At 30.7% G+C, this 19474-nt stretch overlaps 1 long non-coding RNA gene across 1 annotated transcript; it reads left to right on the forward strand.

Annotated features, from left to right (window-relative positions):
• Positions 1 to 18038: 18038 nt before the first annotated feature.
• LOC107919657 (uncharacterized) lies at positions 18039 to 19243 on the forward strand. Its single transcript, XR_001690409.2, has 2 exons — positions 18039 to 18136; positions 18995 to 19243. It is a non-coding gene; the product is annotated as an uncharacterized lncRNA (long non-coding RNA).
• Positions 19244 to 19474: the final 231 nt, after the last annotated feature.

Raw genomic sequence — 19474 nt, forward strand, 5'->3', positions numbered from 1 at the left:
TTATAGTCTACTAGGAGCCTCGCCCGGCGGTGCTGATTTTACTTTTTCGGAGTTGAAATTTACATGGCTAAAAGCCAATTTTCAGCATTTATCAGTTAATGCCACTGGATAAGAGTTGGTGTGTGTAGCTCGAGCGTACGTTATGTATATCATAGGGGGTGTACTGATGGCCAATTCCAACAACAACAAGGTTCATCTCCAGTATTTACCTCTATTAGCTGATTTGCATAATGTTCGCTCGTATAGTTGGGGTTCGCAGTTCTGGCTATGTTGTATCGTGAGCTTTGTCGGATGACAAAGCCTGATGCCGTAGACATGGGTGGATGCCTTGTATTGTTGCAATCATGGGCTCTTTATCGGATGCCATTTTTGGCATCGGTTAGTCACCAACCATACATATTTCCGCTAATTAACAGGTGATAAAATTTAACTTGTTAGCAATTGACAATTTCTTTATAATGATACTATTCTAAAGATATTATATTTACTTGAAAATTATTTTCGTAGATAGAGTATTTATCCGGGTATCGGGAGGTCGTACACTGTCCCGATATATCGTCGAATGATTAAACAACATGCCGAGGAAGGGGTAAGCTATTCAAATATTCATGACATGTAATTGCTTTGTATATCTTGCTTGAACGGTGTTAAATTTTAACCATGGTATTAATCATGCAGTTTATATGGATGCCATATCGTAGACCAGAAATTGCGGCTATTATACCCTCGTCTGCCTACGTTGATTCTCAATTGTGGTGTACTAACGCACCAATTATCAATTTCAATGTAGTCGAGTGGTACCACGGGGATCGAGTACTACGACAGTTTGGTTGCATCCAATATATCCCGGATCCGCCAATGCAAGTGGGGGAGGTTCACGACATCAATAAGAAAGGGAAACATGGACAACATTGGGGGGTTATGCACCAGAGATTTGTTGTGGTGTGGAAGAATCGGATGGCTCAAAGACCTCAGATGGATATTTCTTCCGATTTGCGACCATCGTTAGAGTACATACAATGGTACTCTAGCATGGGGAAGCCATATTTACTTAGAGGGAAGTCGGCTATAATCCCCCCGCATGTGCAGCGATCTGAGGCATACGAGCCAATGGCCGATATAAAGCCTGATGCACAGCCAGATCCCGAGCTTGACCCAGAGCCGGAGGCCAAGTCTGAGCAATCGTATTCACATTCGGCTAATACTTCTTATCATCCGAGTTTTCAGAGTAATGACTATTTACTGGGCTCGTCATCGCATTCACATTCGGCCGATACTTCTTATCATCCGGATTTGCTGGGTAATGACTATTTTTCGGGCTCGTCAAAGGGCGAATACCATTACGGGTTTGATATCTTTGGGTCGTACCCATCGCAGCACAGCACTTCTCCCGACCCATATCCACCGCATTATAGCACTACCACCGGCCCCTATCTGTTGCAGTACTCCACTCCTATTGGGTTGTATCCACCGCAGCATTGCACTCCTTCCGGCTCAAGTTCATCGATGCCATTCGAGCCATATGATTTTTCTTTTATGTATCAGACACCCTCACCTGTGACTGAAGAGGATGTTGGTCGTCGCAATCACCCACAACGTGAATGTCGACCTCTGCAGAAATATACTCCTAGGACCACAGTATCGAACCATCAATTTTAGGGGTCTCTTGGGGTTTTGATATTAAAAAGTTTGTATTTTTTTGATATATTTAATTAGATTAATTGGAACTTTGAAAAGTGGAACAATATTTGACCATAACGTAAATTAGATTAATTTGGACATTTTTTAACATTAAAACACTAAAACTTGTAACAAATTTAGTCTACTAATATAAATTAAATACATTACAACATTAATCTAATTGGAACAAACTTTGCAATATAATTTTTTTATATAAATTAAATACATTAAAACATTAATAAAATTGGAACAAACTTTGCAATATAATTTTTTTATATAAATTAAATATATTACAACATAAGCTTAATTCCTACCGGATCGTGACGATTGTCCAACATGATAGTTTCGCTGCGGACATTTGTTCCAGGAATGACCAGCTAACCTGCATAATTCACAACGCTTACCGTCAAATTTCTCCCTAATGTTCATTTCATTGCGGATTCTGGATGATTGCGGACGACCTATCGGATTCTTGCGTAGCCTTCTGTCTGGGACAAGCTCGAAAGTCGTCAGAGGTACCTCCTACGTAGATTGGTCAGGCAAGACGGGGAACTCATTTTCCCAGACACGTAACGTGCGCTCAAGTGTATATACGTCATTGATAAATTGTTCAACATTAAGGTTCACTTTAGCACACGCTGTCACGACATACGCACATGGATAATGAAGTGTTTAGAATCTCTTACAATCGCACCGTCTGTTCCGGAGATCAACTCCATAGGACCTAGGTGGTATGCCGGGTCGACAACCAATGGTCTCCGTAACACGAAGTGTTTCAAGGAGTCGTGAATATATTTCTATATTCATCGACCTCGCCATCTGACGGTTTACAACCATTGCATCTCTAACATCTTCAACAAACACGTGTCCTGCCTCCACCTGGTTGACTTGTTGCTGACCCATTCTTGGCATCAAGGTAGCCAACCTGTAGAATGTAGCCAAGAAGATAGATGAAATCGGAAGATGTCGTGTTTTCAAAAACACAACGTTGACCCCCTCCACTAAGTTTGTGGTCATTTGACCACAACGAAAGCCCTCGTCAAAACTTTGAGCCCATTGCCACGGCTCTATAGTACCCAACCACAGTCGGAAAGATGTATTCATTTGACCTTCCATGTTACTCTCAAGTCAAATCAGTCTTTGGCGAAAAATATGTGGCTCTAGCTCACGCACTGTATATGTATAAAGAAAAGATAAGTTACAGTATTGCCCTAAAACATTAAAGCTTATATTGAAAATATAAGGTAATCATTTACCCATTTTCAAAACTTGTCTCTTCCAGTCTGCATTCTTATAATCTCGATGAAAGTTAGTCGCGATATGTCGAATGCAGTAAACGGATCTCCATGGTACACTGGAACGTCTAATGGTAACAATTAATCCTTTCCCTTTATCAGAGATGATACAAATATTATCGTTGTTAATAACATACCTCCGCAGATTGGTAAGGAAGAATTCCCACGATTCCATGTTCTCCTTATCTACAATGGCAAATGCTATCGAGAGCACGTTCCTGTTGCCTTCTTGAGCAACCGCAAAAAGTAAGATCTGTGTATATTTTCCATATAGCCAGGTCTCATGCACTTGTACAAATAGCAGTGGGGAAATGCACGTACACATGGATCAAAAGTCCAGAATATCCGATGAAAAAATCTTTTTCCTAACTATAATTGGTCATCCGAGCCGTAACAAGGTCATGTCCGTAACTCAATTACAGTCCCCGGTACATACTCTCGCATAGTGGCTATCCATCCCTGTAGCTCGTTATACAACGCATCGACATCCCCATACAATTGCTCTATTGCCATCTGTTTAGCTATCTACGCCTTTCGATATGATACTCGATACTAAAATCGTGCCTGCATTTCGGCTATTAGTTCTGAAACTTTAATTGTCGGCATGTCCTTCACCATTGGCATGGTACACGTACAGATAGTTTTGGAATCAAGTTTTCGATGATCTTCTGACATACGTGTTGATGTGCATGTGTGAAGCCCAACAAATTTGCGTATCTCCCACATCTGCGAATTTTGAATAAATGCAGCTCGTACCCACCAATTGCAGCCTTCTGCCGACTTTTAACAGTCCCCAATATATAATGTCGATTTAGACACTGCAACTTTGTAATCCACTGATATATTCATGCTATACCGCTTAATAGCAAAAATACACTCTTTTTTACTTTCGAATCTCTGGCCTACGAACAACTCCTCAGGTTCCGAACTTACGGTCAGCTGGTGAGCAGGAAGCATTTCAGGGTACTCCGAGAACTCAGCTGCATGCGCCGCGTCGGGGTTTATGAGCGACATGTGTGGCCCAGGATTATTGTGTATCATAATGCGTCGCATCTGGTTCCCGACCGATGACGCGTTAATGTTTCCATTGCCATTCACGTCTTCATCGTCAATATCATCGGGGACATCGTCCACATCGGGATCAGTATCACTATCGACCTCTTGATCACAAGGATCACTACTATTGTATCCATCATCACCAGCCACATCAATATTGGGTGTAACATTAAGATCGATATCAATCCTACGTATAGTCGACCCACTATCAACGTACGATGTTGGAGCCACCATGCACGGTTCTTGAGCTCCGTGTTCTTCATCATATGCATTGAGATCATCATTTTGCTCCATACCGGCTAACTCAGCAAATAAGTGAATCGGTGCATTTTTGTCATTCCCATTCCCACAGTAAAGAGCGATCATTTTCTCCACGTATTCGTCGTCTACAAGTTCCATTTCGGTGAATTTGATGGGATCTGTCGAAATTGGAAACTTGTAAAAAAGTTTCGAGATATTTCTCTCACAACGTCTAACAATTTTTGCGTTAATCCTTCCCTTCATATCATCCAACAAGACATTTCTATTAAATCTCATTGCTATTTTTTGCCGACATTCAAATATGCATCCAACGGTTGTTGTCAAGATGATTCCATTGAAATAACGCATACGAAAAACTGATTATCCATCTTCAATACTCATTCTGTTAAAAAATAAACAAAATTTCTCAAAACAATTTTGAACAGCAAATAAATTACTTAAATAAAAAATTAATTAATCAATATGCAATTTTAAATATATTAAAATAAAACATAATATTCACAATAAACACATAATTAATCTAAATACAAAACTTACTAAAAAATCATAATAAACAAAATAACTTTTAAAACAAAACATAAAAATAACACTAAACAAACTATATTAATACTAACAAAATAATTTTTTCTTATCATAATCTGTTCTATTTAAAAATAACAAAAAAAAAAAATAGAAAGATACCTTTTATTTCTTCTCTTCTTTCTCCCTCTCTTCTCTTTTGTAATATTTTTTTTGCTGAAATTTTTTTTCCTTCTTTCTTTTTTCTTCTCTTCTCCCTCCCTCTCTTCTTCTGCAAGTTTTTTTCACTGCTGTGTGCTTCGTTTTAACACTGAGGTGTTAAATAGGGGATTGGGGTGTCGGTGCTACCTCTGCCACGTCATCAACTGGTGCCGTCTCTGGTAGAGGCAAGACCAGTGCCGCCTTTGACAGAGACAATACCAGTATTTTATTTTATTTTTTCAATTTTTTTCAGATTTTTTTTTATTTTTTTTACTTTTTTCAACTGTTTGTGTCAGGTGGTAGGGTGGTCATGCCTCTGCCATAGGCGGCACCACGCTGCCCATACCATTTTCGTTAATAACTTGGCCTTAGTACCATTTTTGTATTTTTTTATTATTTTATATTATATAGGTAAAAAACCCAATATATTTACTATTTTTTAAATTGAAATATATTTGAATTATCAAATTGTTGTATTAAAAATTCAATTATATTTTGGTTGTCAAAGTTACTGAGTGAAAATGATAAGAAAAAATAAGAGATTTTGGTTTTTAATTATAATTATTTTTTGTGTGTGAAAAAGAATTATATTGATTAATATAATAAGAATAAAAGGGTAATTTTAACTTCAATTTTAGATTCTGTTTAAAATATTAGATAGTCTAAAAATGTGAGATTACATCCTCTCTTACAACATCTTATCATTATTTAATAATATAAGATTATGAGATAGTCAAAATGTTGAGAATCTCAACACAATAATCTCATTTTGATCTGTGACATTACATGCCATAATGTTAGATTCGGCCAACCAAACACCCACTAAAAGTAGCTTGAAGTTTGTTTTGATTTATATGAACCGGTGGTTAAAACTTTTGTCAAACACTAATTTAACACGAGTTTAAGATCATGTGACTCCATATCCAACACTAAATATTGTATAAAAAAAAGTTAAACTTTGTAACATTCTCGAAAACCCTGTGGTTGTAACAGTATTATGTTGAGCAATTATGAGTCGAATTTGTCAAAATAAATAAAATGTTATTTAAAAGTGTTAGTGGAGAAGATAGTAGGAGACTAGAGAAAATTTAAAATATTGATATATTGAGAAATATTAATATGAGGTGTAGACTAAACTGTAAGATTTACCAAAGTGTTAGGGTCAAGGCGAGAAATTAAAAATATAAAAGAATTAAATTGAATAAGTGTAAAATGTGTGAAGACATAAAAAGGAATTTTATCAAGATCAAGAGAATAACTATGATGGATAGATTTTTTTTAGTTATAATAATATTTAGTTTTCATCGACTATTATTATATTTATATTGAATTGAATTGTTTTATTTATTTTATTTTATTAAATTTTAAAAGAAGGATGAAGAGAATTCTCCATCTTTTTCGTTATTCACATTACACCATTGGATAAAAAGAATTTTTATTTTTTTACAATTTAGTCCTCCAGGTCTTTTCAAACTCAAAACCATCAAATTTCTCTAAAAAACCTTAGTTATATTAAGTATTTTACAACCTAACAAGTTTATATTTTTAAATAAAAGTGGTGGGTTCATGTTTGAAGAGAGAGAAAATATAGATTATATTAGAAATTAAGATTTTAAGTTAAAATCATCAGGATTTGGTAATAATTTCATGTTTACTTTGATCATTTGAGCATGAAAATGTTGTGGATTTAAAATATTGATATCGTATATTTTATGATATTGATCTGAAATAAAGAGAAAGACAAGGAAGAATCTACAAGGAGTTTAGACAAGGGAAAGCAAGTAGACAAAGCTTAAAGGAAGTATAATTTAGCCAAATTTGTAAGTACTTTAGAATTCTTCTTACTTAATTAGGTTATGAAATTTTATGCTAATGTAAGTGATAATGTCATGAATTTGAGCATTTGTAACTTAATAAATATATGAGTAATTCAAGGAAGTAGTAAATAAATGTAGTTATTATTGATGTGAATATATGTGTGAAGAAAATGAATAAATTGTAAAATGTTGGAAAGTTATGTGTGACTATGAAATTATAAAACTTTATTGCTCTTGTGATGAATATTGGATTTATAATAATGTTAAAGCCCTAGACAAGTTTTGAACTTGCGGGATATAAATGGCATGCCACTAGGAATTCCTTAGCGTGCTCGTGAATTTAGCACTTCGGTGCTCGTGTCCTAACACTATTAGTTGTCGTGATAATCTAACACTTACACGCTCATATATTTTATGATTATATTTTTTATATTCTTCTCGTTCGTTCAAGTCTGCAATGGGCAAAGTTAGTGATTAATGAATGGAAATGTATGAAAATTGACTAAAGAAAATGTGGTAAGTGAAATGATACTATTCAACCTTGTTGCCCATATCAATCTTTATTTTAAGTAGTTTTTAGAAGCTATGAGTGTCGCGACACCCATTTTCCAATGTTGCGAGGTTGACCATGTTTACCCTATTTTGACCAGAATAAGCCCCAAATGGTCCCTGCTTGTAATTAAACTTTAAAAGGAGCCTAGAAATGACTTAATTAGCTTCGAATGTGTCTATTCATGTTAAAATAAAGTTTTGAAATTGATGTTCATGTTAAGTAGTCTTAGTGTCCAAATGTAACATTTCTTGCTTAGGATATATATCAATTCATTCCAGATGAGGAATTTTACAAATTAAAATTTTAAAATTCATGTGATAATTTTTTTTAAAAATAGGGGGTTTCAATCATTTTCTTTTTAATATTCTTAAACTAGTTGCTTACCTGTACGATGTTGTATATATAAATTAAAATATGTTAAATTATTTTATAACTTTTATAAATTCTATGAATAATATGAAAAATAATTTTAAACTTATTGTTTTTAAATAAAAAATATAAAAATTAATAGGTAATATTATAATGAGAATGTTGAGAATTAGATTCAGAAAGATGTTCATTTAAGGGTAGGCGATCTAAATTATCAAATCATAATAATTGAGGTAAATCCTATTCTCATCAAAATTTAATCTCACTTCTGAGGATCCAAATTAGGGAGGGAAGTAGAGACTTGCCTCCTAGCGCTTTTTAAAATGGGAAATTGTTGCTTTGTTCTTTTAAAATTTAATGTATGGTAGAATTATTGTGGCAGCCCAAATTTGGTCGGGACGGTTCGACCTGAATTTCGAACGTCACGTTAGCCACCGAAGTAACTCTTTATTAAAACCACCACAAAGCACACCAATTACCAAACACACCTCCCACAATTATTTATGGAATATTTGATAACCTAAAGTCATGCTTCTATTGTGCTACTTTGATCATCAAGTCATTAGCATAATTCGTAAATTGAATTTTTAACAAACAAATAGTCTAAAAACTTCAATTAAACATTCATGCAGGTGATAGGGTATTTAAAAGGTTATATTTGAAAAGATTTTAGAAACCATTTTATTTTAAAATAAATGATTAGATCTAAATTGTAATGTATTAAAATGTTGGAAAACACCATTTCATAAGGTTGAGAATAGTATAGTAGAGTAATATGTATAAATATTGTTTAGGAAGATTCATTAAAACATCATGCATCTTTTCATAAAATCATCATCATTTAATTAGTTCACAAACCACCTACTATTTATGTAATTTGTCCAATTTTATATTTCATGCATACTAAACTCATGATTAATTCCCAAATCATACATAAAACATATAAGACTTACCTTAATAATCTATGGCTCTTCAACTTGCACTTAAATGTTAGTCGAACAATTACTCATATACCATTCATCAAGCTTTCATAATCTACCATTCAATCATCTATTTGAAGTAATAATAAAAGCTCCAAATCAAACCAATTAAAGAATCCACAATGTCCAATTACAAACTATTAACAGTTCAAAGTCTAAAGCCCTCTAGATTAGTCCTACATTGCCTTCCTTATTAAGTCGGAAACACATCAAACATACTTAAGGTAATTTGCCTTGGTTTGGATCACTTGGTAGCTCACTTCTCCTCCTTGTTTTAGCTATATCCTTGCATTAATAAACATAAAAGAGTGTGAGCTTTTTCAAGCTCAATGAGTGCTTAACGATTGCCACAAGTAGTCACAATATCCAAAGTTAAAAGAAAGCATACTATTACAATTAATCATAGTAAGCAAGCAAGCATAACTCGTAGCATTCACATTGACATGTTGGCACAATGTAATCATGAAACATATTTACAAAATATATTACATTGGATAACCGGGTTTCCAAATATGACCAATATAATGTGTAGTATAAAGCTATCACCCACCAAACACAACCAATCATAGCCTCCAACATATCCACTTAAACATTTATACTTATTATTTTATACACACTTTCACATGTCACACAACTCATGTTCATATCACATATTCAAGTCTCATATCATATTCAATCATAAACACATAACATTTTCATTGTCATCTCAATATACATCACATAATATATCACATTTAAGCATCATTTGCAAATCATCATTAGATTAAGTAGAAATACTTACTCACAAAACTTAGTATAGGAATATATTACATTTAAGCATCATTTGCAAATTATCATTAGATTAGGTAGAAACACTTACTCATGTAAATTAGTATAGGTGATTAGGCTATCTAAGCTCCCCTTTTAACACTTTGATTTCTACATAATTGTAGCACACCAAACTACTCACCTTGCAACCTTAACTTTAATGGCAAAAGCTCAAATAAGCTTTTGTTTACCTTTGTCCTTGCTTGTAGAACCTCCCAACGAGTCTGACACTTTGAATTCACATTAAATACATTACAAACACATTATAAATAGCCTCAAACACTTTTAAATCATATAAAAAATGCAGACCACAACTCATCTATCATACTTACTGAAAACTAGCTAAGTTTGCCAAAAATGCGATTTCACCATTCAAATCTAGTTTCTAAACCTTAATTTCAATTCCAATATCATCCAATTACATATTTAAACCATCAATTTTACCCAATTACACTGATCTAATTTTTTTGAAAAAATCAAGCTTATGTGATCTTTAAAAAGGGAAAACCTTCAATTTTCTTAAACTCATTAAGGCTTTGTTAAATTAAGATCAAATACCTTTTAATTAGATCAAAATGATTTATAATTCACTTTAAAGCCAAAGCTTAGCTAAGAAATACAAGATCTACCATTTTCAAGCCAAAAATCAATTTAAATTCAAGTGATATATTGAGATCTTGATTAAATCATTTAAGTCTCGAATTAAAATAATAGATCACTTACTTTAATTATAAAAAGTTAGGATCTCACCTCAATTTTGCAAAATCGACGAGCTATGGAGCTAATTCAAGCTAAAACATGTGAAGATCTCTTGAGTATTTTAAGGATGAAAACATGAGTGTTCTTCAAAATTGAAAAGAGATTTTGTGTTTAGAGAGCTTAGGAATAAAAAAAAAAGTTAGCTAATTCCAGAAGAAAAACTTTGATTTGGTGTTTGGCAAATTTTTGTAGAAGATGAAAACATGAGTGTTCTTCAAAATTGAAAAGACGGAGGATTGTTAAATAGGCACCCAATTTTTAAAAATCGGGTCATTACCCATTTAATCACCTCCAGTTTTCTCTCTTTTCCAAATTGGTCCTGGTTTTTTAATTAAAGACAATTTCAAAATTATTTTCAAATTCAATCTCGTTTTTAGAATTCGTTTTAACTAAATTAATTCCCGAACACTCAATTTTAATTTCTTAATCTAAAATTATTAATTCTAATTATTTTAATATTTTATTTGATTAATTCCTAATTATTTTAATTATTTAACCCAATTATGATTTTCGATTCACTAACCCCTGATTTACTATCTCGACTATTGGGATGTGACAATTATAGTTTAGCTTTCTAAAAAAAGTTAAAATTCTAATTTAATCTTTTTAAAAATCATAAAAATATAAATTAATATAAAAATAAAATTACGTTTTAACTTTTATAAAAATATATAATTTAATCTAAACCTTTTTTATTTTGCCCTTAATTCAAACCCTGCTAATGTAATCATTTCTTCCCTTTCGTAACCAAAAAAAAAAAATCATAATTATTATATGGACAACGAGATATTTGGTTAACTAATTAAGAGCAATAGATGAGAGTTTTATTGGTGGGATTTTGGCATTAAATAAAAAAAGGATTGGATTTAAGAAGAAAGGCAGGGGTAGGAGCATAAGCAACCACCCCTAAAATAAACTCCGACGGCTTCATCTCCACTCCATGGCGTGTCTTACATAAACTCGAGCAATCTGGTATTTTCCAACTTGGCAATTTTATTTCTTCACTGCAGGAGTGTCCTGTTTCCCATTATTTTCACCTTATTTGATTCAATCAATATTTAAAACAATACATATTCTTACTTTGGACGGTTTTATTTATCAAATTGTTTTCACCACAAACTATTTTTGATGGAATGAACATTATATTCACTAGAAAGCAATTTCAAAATGATTATAAAATTATATCTAAATAAAAATTGAGAATACATTATAAAACATATAAAAAAAAAGAATCAAAATTTAAAATAATCTTGAACTTACACTCCCCTACATGCCTTACCTATGGTTTAATTCAACAATTTTGCTTTAATTAATAAATCAAATGTTGGAGTTATTTATTTCTTCGGGTTTAAATAAGTTTTAAATTTTTAATTATATTTACAATATTAAAGAGAAGCTAAATAAAATGTATGCTAACTGAACTGAAAATGAATTACAAAATATATAGAGTAGCGAATTTTACCAGCAGAGAAAAGAAGAACCAACATGAAAAATTGAACAGAAACTTGGGAATTTTTCATGACTTTATCTCTTTCTTTTTTGTTTAATGGAAGGTAAGATGCAATTCTCCTAAATTTATAAAGGAATTAGTGGGAAATTTTCTTCAATTTTTTTTTAATTTGCTTTAATTGGCAATAAATCTTTTGTCTGCAATTATTACCATAAAAGCAAATATTTTAATATTTTGAGAGTGTTTCCTAACAATAACTAAAGTGATATGTAAAATTAATCTTAGCCTCGGATCGAAATATTTTTATTGTTAAAAATTTGTGTAGTTAGTGAAATAATCAGATATTTATGGTATGTACCTCATATTGATGTATAGGAATTAATTTTTAACAGTAAAAATAGATAGAATTTTTAACAAAATAACAAATTTGCTCTTTGATTTAACGTGTATAAACTAATTTGTCCATCTTTTTAATAGAGAGGACAAAATAAAATCTAACTTTTAATATAAAAACTTCCATAATATTTTTACCTATATATTATTACTTCGTTTACTTTTGTATTGTACCTTGGATATTTTATCTCCTTTTATCTTTGTCACAATAGGGCTGTCAATTTTTTAATGATAATTCTATGGAAACACGCTGAAAAAAAATAATTTTAGTAACCTTTTTTTTTGTTGAAAAATCAATTGTATGGTAACTGAAATTTTATATATCAAATGTTTTTAATGTTATGATCATCAACACTATTATAAATAGATTGTCATTTTTGTTTTATATATAATCTCTCTGTTTTAAGTCTTCATTTTTCTTTTGTTGATTGAGTCTCAGCTTGATTGTCATCGACTTTATTATCAATGCAGAACGACGTAGCTTCGAGTGCGCTGAAGCATATTATTCTACTATTTAAGGGCTGAAGAGGAGCTATATGTAGTTGTAGACATAGATATGATAGAAGCTATAATGAGATTCCACTCTTTTTTAGTACTGTTATTTTATTTATGAGTTAATTATGCCACACATCCTTAAATTATAGCCATCATTCCAAATTGGTCCCTAAACTATAAAACATTCTAATTATATCCCAAAACTATTGAAGTTAAACTAATAAGGTCCTTCCATTACTAAAATAAATGATTTAACCGTTAAATAAGATGTTAAATATTATGTAGCATAGTTTAAAAATTAAAAGTTTTAAAAAATAATATTTAAAATTAGATGTTGTAAAAATATTGGTTTTTGAAGCTTTTACAAAATTTTTGTCACTTACTCATTCTTTTTTTTTATTTACTTTATTTTTAGTTTTTACTTTTAAAGTTATACGGTAATATTTTACTTTTCTTTAAAATTTTCATTTTAAATTATGCCACATAATATTTTATATGTTATTTAACGGTTCAATTAACTATTTTAATAATTGAAAGACCTAAGTGATTAACATTAATAATTTGGGGATTTAATGAGAACGTTTTAAAATTTGAGGCCAATTTAAAATGATGATCATAATTTAGGGATATTTAATGCAATTAATCCTTTATCTATTCATATTCTTTTAATATTACTATTCTATAATTCAATGATTGATATAATCTTGGTTACATTATGGCAGTTGATGATGGCATTGATTATGATATTTATGGTTGTGATTTGTTTTCACAATGATTTCAATTGAGGTCTTGAAATTGGGTTATTAATGTTGAATAGTATAATCGTTATCACACCCTAAAATTGGATTTAGAAGTCTCGAGGGTAAATTAAGAATTTTAACTTGGAATGAGTTTGGAAATTTTGAGTTATGGTAACCCAAAATTATTTTTGGCTATAGCTTTTTCAAAATCAAATCAGTTTTTGAAAATAAAGTAGGAAAGATCATCAATTTTGAAAAGAGAATTGTTTTGTAAAAAGGTTTAAATTAAGAGTGATTTTAAAGTAATTATACCAAAGTTTTAAAGATACCCTATTTTCCCCCTCCATCTACTTTAAACTCACAATAGTTTCTCCCCTCACCCTTTTTGTTGTCGTCCATTGATTTTCTCAAGCAATCTTCACTTATTTTATTTTTCAAACATCAATTCCTTTGATTTCTATTTGTCACCTTTACTTATATTATTTTTCAAACATAAATTCCTTTGATTTCTATTATCTCCCAAGCATTAAACTTCCCTAAAATTCCATAAAAAGCTTCAAAAATAGTATTGATTTCACTATTGCTCAACTTGTGGGTTTTTTGGATTTTCAATTAAATGTGCGTTTCTCCTTTAATTATGGTAATGTTTTGTTTTCTTATTATTTTTTAATGATATCTAGCCTTTTAAATTGAGTTTTTATATATTGAAATAAAAGTTTTGAATAAATGCCGAAAATTGGGTCTTTAATGGTGAAATCGGGATTTTGAAGGAAAATGATGTTTCAGAGTGTTTTTTTAACTTTTTTTATATGATTAGAAGGTTTCTAAACTTTTCCTAAAATTTTGTTGAGAGATTCTAAGGTTTTAATGAGTTTTCATGAAAAATTATTATTTTACATTAAAATTTCGAAACCATGATTCTGTGTGGTTTGAAGGTTGAGAATTATTTTTAGATGTATAATTAGATGATTGTAATCGATTATAGGCAATGAGAATGAGTAAAGATTAATATATTTGAGTTTCAAGTTTGTTAGTAAAAAATTTCAGTTCCAAGAGGAAGGAACATTATACCTACATTTTTGTTTGTTTGAGGTGTGTTATGACTTTTAATTGATTATGTATATTGTGTAGTTATTGTACATGAAGCTTTGGAGTTGTTAGGATATTCTACGAGTAAAGCGAAAGGCAAGGAAAAGCTAGTTTAAACTTTCGACGACAAGGCGAAAGCGCGAACGGTGAGTGTTTGGAATCGCTGCTTGTAGACACGATTCATAGCATTAATTGGGAGCTTAGGAATAGCCTAAACCCCTATCCTAAGTTTCGAGTGTAAGCTTTCTTATATCCTTTGTTTAGTTTGCAAAATATGAGATTGTGTGATGTGGATTGAGTATTAAGTTGTGAAAATGTGACATGTGATATATATTGTGATAGCTATTGTGAATGTGTTAGTTGTGAGCATATTAAACATGCTGAATGATAGTGATGATGTTGTGTTAGCAATATAAATGTGCAGTGAAAGTGTGCAGACAATGGTAAGTACATATGTGTTAAATTGTGGAAAGTGATGCTGATGTGACAGGTAAAGTAAGTGAATATTGGTATATGGTATATGGTATATGATAATTTGATTTTTAATGCATTCACATGTGAACGGATATGTGATGGCTCAATGAGTATAGTCGTGGCACTTAAAATGCAATTAAATGTGAATTTGATAAGTCTGCATTGTGTATGAGATTGTGATGTGAGTTTATGAATATGGATAGAGATTATGTGCATTAAAACAATAATTAAGTGTGTGTATTTGTGGATATTTTGACCTTATGATCTCTTGAAACTGTTGAATATAGTTGACATGCCATAGGATTGTGAGTACTCACCCTTGTGTTTTGTGATTTGGGCATAGAGGCCTCGGGACAAATTGGAGGCATAAGGGAATGTCGAGCCAAGCTCCATTCACCAGGATATGTTGGTGTGTTGGAGAGTGTTAAGCTTTATGCTACATTTACGGGATATGTTAGACGATGTGATGGTGATCCGTGTATCCAATGTGTGGTGACAGAGCCCACTTTTATGTTTCATGTTTTCTAGTTGCCAAATTATCATTAATTGATTAATACATGGAAATGTTGTGTGTAAATGCATGTGAATATATATAAGCTAATCTAGTGGGCCATTAAAGCATGAACACGTTTTGTCTTGATGAATTATTATTAAATGTGATTTTATAAAAAGTGATATTACAATATGTGATGTATGCATGAATATGTGAATAAGCTAAATGAGTTGATTAATATTGTATAAATATGTTAGCATGTCATCATAGTAATGTGTAATTACATGTGAGAGTATATGTTAGTTGTATGATTTAATAAAGCATGAATATGTTATTTTGACTTGGTTAGAATATGGTTGTGAACGTGTTGTAGTATGCTATTGTTTAACCTTTGATGTTATGTATAATTTATAGTTATTTCGACATTTACTAAGCTTGTTTAATCTCACCCACTCTTTCCAAATATTGCAGACAGTTAGTGTTGCGGTGTGAGCAGTGTAGTAATTCCAAAAGAGTGATCCAAGTTAGATTTAGCATTTGAGTAGGTGATTTATAGCTATTATTTTGAAATATTGTTGGAATAAGGCAACGTGGTAGATTTGTTGGTTGAATATTGCCATGATGTTTTGGATGATTACTTATTTTTTTTAGTCAAAGAATTGATAGATGTTTGACATTAGTTTATTGGTATTGATTAGCTTAAACTATTGATGATGCTTTAAGTTGTAATTTCATATATTTTTATGTCGAACTTTGAATCTAATATGCATGTTGAATTGGTATAGGTATAGTTGTGTTAATGTGTTGTTTTGGTGTTTTTTTTGTTGTTTTCTGCTGAGGTATCGATAATCGAGTATTTAGTATCGATACCTCCATTATATTTCAAATGTGTAGGAAGTCAATAACTCATTTTAGTATTGATACCATTTCTCGAGTACTTGAGGTAAAAATACTGATACTTTTCTATTTATATTGAAAATTTGCTAGGTTTTAATTTTTTGCAGAGAAACAGAATGCTAAAATAGCGTCGATTTTCTAAATGGTATCAATACCCCTTATTAAAAATATCGATACCATCGAATGAGTATCGATACCTATGTGACCTTTTAGAAATTTATGTTAAATGGCTTTTAAGCATACTTTTAACTTGTTATAAGGTTGATTATTGTATGTTTAGCAAATTTTAACTTTTTCTAGGGGAAATTAGATGTAAACCTCACATAGTTATTTGATTATGATGTTAATCCTATCTCAATGAGATATTTTATGCTTTGTTGATGAAGAGACATTGGTGTAGCGTCCTATTACTCGAGCTTAGCAACCGGGTCAGGTATAAGGTGTTACAATCCTACATTTAAAAAATAAAAAAGTTGTGGAGATTTTATACTATTATAAATAGAGGTTGTTTTTTCATCTTTAAATTATCCCCAAATTTGCCATATTCTTTATAAGTCAACTTTTTCCCTCTCATTTTTTTGTAATATTTCACTTGTATCTTTTATAGTGAAATATATTTGGTAGTGTCCAAGGACATAGGTTTACTTTTCCAAACACCGTTAAATTTCTAGTGTTCTTTATTGATTTTCATTTATCTTTCAATATTTTGTAAGGTATAATTTTAATGATATATTGTACTATTAAATTAAATTGTAGGGTATAAATGTAGTGATATATTGTATTATCTTTAACTTTATTAGCACACCAAAAATATATGAAGTAGCTAATCAAGCCATGCAAAGACAATCACCACAGAAGCAGCTTGAAAAAGTTAATTTAATAGGGAGAGTAAATTATTGTACTAGAAAAACTCACTAGGTTTGATTATCAAGAAAGATTGGAGAGGTCACAAAAAATCTCACTTAAAACTAACCTTCTAGAGATAATCTCCTTACAACAAATCAATCCAAAAATAACAAAGAATCAATTCATTCTCAATGCTTCAACACGACGAGGCTCAGGTGGCACTTGTAAGAACTGTGAAAAAAAATCTGATATAAAACTTTGTTAACCAGGATTTATCATGTCAAATTATCAAAAATAAAATTAAATGTGGAAGCATACCCGAATCCATTGATTTCTTGGAATCTTTGATATTGTGGTTTTGATCTTCCAAATTAATACACAAGTAATTCGTATAATATGATTTTCTCTTTTCTAAAGATAAATATTAGAAAAGTTACGTATATATAATTTGGGAATTATAACCTTAATATATAACTTTTGCATGTTAACCTATTTTCTAATCATCCCATCATTAATTAAAAATTAGTTAATAAAGTATTTACAGATATTTGACCCATACTTTATTTAATAACTAAAACCCAATAAACTTTAACTAAATTAAATCACTTTTAATTTAACCTTCTAGTATAGTAAATAATAACATGTAAATACTCTTATTATATATGTGATGTCCGTATTTTCTAACATGTTATTAGGAAACACCCACAAAATAATAAATTATTTGCTTTTACGGTAATAATTTGCTTTTATGGTAATAATTGCATACAAAAGATTTCTTGCCAATTAAAGCAAATTTTTAAAAAAATTGAAGAAAATTTCCAACTAGTTTCTCTATAAATTTAGGAGAATTGCATCTTACCTTCCATTAAACAAAAAAGAAAGAGAAGAAGAAAAAGAAAAAGTGATGAACAATTCCCAAGTTTCTGCTCTATTTTTCATGTTGGTTCTTCTTTTCTCTACGGGTAAAATCTGCTACTTTATATTTTCTCATTCATTTTCAGTTACTCAATCAAAGCATATATTTTGTTTAGCTCTCTTTAATATTGTAAGTATTATTAAAATTTTAAACTTATTTAAACCCAAAAAAGAATTAGTAATCATTGGTAAAGGATTTGATAATATCTAATCTTTAGGTAGCATCTTAAATAAAGTTATCAAAACACGATTATTAAGGCATTGATTAGATAATGATTGGTTTCGGTTTTAAATCAGTTTATTCAATTATTAGGTAATATGAGTGCAATGATAAATCATATTATATTCTCAAGAGGAGATACATGTTCAAACCCTAAACAAGATATGAAGAATATAAAAAAAACATCTATAAAAAATAGTCATAAGTTAAATTATAAATTATTTTTATTTACTTATAGTGTAGAAAACCAAAAACCATGTTATAAAAAAATAAAGAAAACATTATAATCATTTAAGAAAAAGGGAAAAAAAAAGAACTCTAACATTTAATTTATTAGTTAAAGGTGCTTATTATTGAATCAATCCATAGGTAATGCATGTGTGGGGAAGTGTGAGTTCAAGATTCTATTGTAAAAAAATAATTTTACATTTTGATTTTTTTTTAAATGTTTTATAATGTATCTTCAATTTTTATTTAGATATAATTTTATAATCATTTTGAAATTCCTTTCTAGTGAATATAATGTTCATTCCATCGAAAATAGTTTATGGTGAAAACAATTTGATAAATGAAACCGCCTAAATTAAGAATATGTAGTGTTTTAAATATTGTTTTTTTTTAAAAAAATAGATATTGAATCAAATAATTAAATAAGATTATTAACGGTGGAAATAATGGGAAACAGGAAAAGAGGTGGTAGCGACGGAAAATGGACGCAGCTGCAGTGAAGGAATAAAAATGGTAGGACGTTGCAAAAACCCAGAATGCTCGAATTTATGTAAGCAACGCCATGGAGATGAAGCCATCGGAGTTTGTCTTGGTGGTTGCTTTTGTCGATACCCTTGTCTTTCTTCTTAAATCCAATCCTTTTGTTTAATTAATGTTGGATGTGCTGCATCATATCTTTAATAATGCCAAAATCTATTCATCTTTTCATTGCTCTTATACAAGTAATTTATCAATTCAAACACCAACAACTTTATTTTATATTCTCAAGCAAAACAACAGATCATGAAGAAAGTGAGAAAATTATTCTTTATAGGTTGGATTAAAGAGTAAATTAGTCATTTTTATTAAAAATTTCATCTATTTTTGCTATTAAAAACTGGTGTAGCCAATGAAATAACCAGATAGTTACCACATGTACCTTATATTGATGTATAGG

Source organism: Gossypium hirsutum, chromosome A13 (genome assembly GCF_007990345.1).
Source record: "Gossypium hirsutum isolate 1008001.06 chromosome A13, Gossypium_hirsutum_v2.1, whole genome shotgun sequence".
Classification (NCBI taxonomy): domain Eukaryota; kingdom Viridiplantae; phylum Streptophyta; class Magnoliopsida; order Malvales; family Malvaceae; genus Gossypium; species Gossypium hirsutum.